The 2,402-nt window shown below is 31.6% G+C and overlaps 1 protein-coding gene across 8 annotated transcripts in view; it reads right to left on the bottom strand.

Moving 5' to 3' along the window:
* The window catches only part of LOC106462490 (zinc finger protein 76-like), a 45,091-nt gene that overhangs the window by 6,237 nt on the left and 36,452 nt on the right, over positions 1–2,402 (bottom strand). The gene's annotated exons all lie outside the window — the stretch shown is intronic.

Raw genomic sequence — 2,402 nt, 5'->3', positions numbered from 1 at the left:
TAGTATTATACATTAGTTAATTTCTTAATTTAAAAGTAAATATTAAAAAAATGAACCTAAATATCGATTTTTGTGTGTTGCGTGGTATGTTGAATGCAGCATTGGTTCAAATTATATGCTTGCGAAGTCTACAGTTTCTTACAAATTACATACTCAAATTACAAGCTAGAATATAAAATGTGAACTTCTTATCTTTTCTATATACTTACTGAATCAACCAAGGTGAAAAAAGCATAATTTATATTTATTTCCTAATTTATTATGATGGTTATGAGTCGACCAAACCCATACAGAGATACGACAGTGAAAATAACAGGTAAAATATAGTTTCTTCTAAAAAAACGTTTGATAATTATCTGGAGGTTATAAAGATTTCATATGTGAAATTTGAAAATTTTCTGATGCATAAAGTATTTTTAATGTTAGAATAAAAATTACTTTGCATGTTGGAAAGTGAACATTCAACAAGAAAAAAGCATGAGAGAAACATTACTTAAAAACTCTTAAAACAATCTATTATTTTGTGTATGAAAGCCTTGTAATGTTTACTGATAACATGCAAAATGTCGTGAAGATGCGCTTATTAATTTAAAATTTATAGCATTAAAACTATAACAAGCACAAAAAGGTTTATAGGTCAGTCCCTGGGATTGAACCCGTGCTGAAAGAGTTTTAAAGAAGGTCTGCTACTAAAACTGGATAAAAAAAACACCAGTTGATCGAACCTATATAAAAGCAGTGTGTCACATCACGCTTGATTTCTTGAAATAGGAGGAGTAAAGCCGAAATGCATTTATCCATACAGAAAAGTTTGATTATTGTCTGCCCGTTACAATTTTAGTGAAGGGTTGCAAAGGGGCCATGAAAGGGGTGCACTGTGAAACTTTATAAGTGTAGTGAGTGTTGGTATAATAAGCCTAAAGTAAAGACATAGTGTGAGATCACCTGGTCTAGAGTCAAGTGCATAAGATTTATCATGAAAATACAAATATCGATCAACTTTAAACTTAAATCATTTATGAATTAAGCTATTTTCTGTTATATCACCAACGTTTTTAATAAAAAAACAAACCCCTTTAATCAACACAGACTCTAAATTAAGAAATCAACAAATATTTTTCCAGTTTTGCTGTTTATACATTTCATTTTATACTTTCAGTACACAGACTAAAAACAATATTAGGTTATACTTTTGTTGCTAAGTGACATGACATAAAAGCTATTGTTGGAACGTAGTGTTACTAAAATGCATTGGCTTTTCTATATATTAGAAGTTGTTAAACTTATTGATTTTTACCAATAATTATTCTATGAATATGCCACAAATTCATTTCATAAATGATCTTAATTTTGATTGGCTCACGAAGGAATTTACCGATGTTTGACTTTCTCAACTACATTTTTCTGGCTCTTTGTTGGTCAAGCTTGATTTTGCAAAATTTATTTATTTCAGTTAGTTACGAAGTGTGAGTTTTCAGGTTCCTCGCCCACTTGAAACAAAAGAATGAAAGAGCAATTCAGTTAGTACAAGCAGCAGCAGATGAGACATTCAGTGTATAATGGCTAATGGAGACTAGGCTCACACTATCTATACAAAAGTGTCAACTGGCCAAACTTCTGTAAGATAGAACACATTACAAAACTTGTAATTATACAAGAATACAATGTAAGAAAAATAACTGTCTATTGAACATTGAACTTTAACAGCATAAGCAGGGTGGAACAACTGTAAAAAGTTGGCATACTAAAGCAAGCGAATAAACTCTTGATATGCAAAATAAACCTGACCTCTATATTTGGAGAACAACCAGTTGAATAGGTCTTTCTGTAATAAATATGTCTTTCTATTAAATAATCTTGTCACAAACTAAGATCTGATTCATCTTAAAACATGAATAATTGAGCAGATTAACTTAATCATAAGAAAGAAAAACTTCATAATGTAAATGGAATGGGATGGAACAAAGGTTATAAACATGTAACTTGCAAAGCATAAACTGAAAGAGAGACATTTCTAATCACAGACACTCTATCCATTGAAAATATGATAGAGAATACAAATTTGTTTGTTTTGAATTTTGCACAAAGCTACTAAAGGGCCATCTGCACTAGGCATCCCTAATTTTAGACATAGACTAGAGGGAAGAAAGCTGGTCAACACCACCCAGTGCCAACTTCTGGACTACTCTTTACCCATGAACAGTAAGATTGACCATCACATTATAACATCCTCACAGCTACAAAGGCAAGCATGTTTAGAGATGGGATTTACACCTGCAGGTTGAGAGTCGAGCACCTTAACCACCAGACTATGCCAAGCCCAAGGAGATTAAGAAACAAAATTACTAACTGAGAGGCATATAAGTAGTAAAAACTTGCAGAAGATTAGCTTTTCATAAAGA

This window comes from Limulus polyphemus, unplaced genomic scaffold (assembly GCF_000517525.1).
Source record: "Limulus polyphemus unplaced genomic scaffold, Limulus_polyphemus-2.1.2 Scaffold46, whole genome shotgun sequence".
NCBI lineage: Eukaryota > Metazoa > Arthropoda > Merostomata > Xiphosura > Limulidae > Limulus > Limulus polyphemus.
The sequence above is the reverse complement of the archived record's forward strand: the minus strand, read 5'-3'. Positions and strand labels throughout refer to the sequence as shown.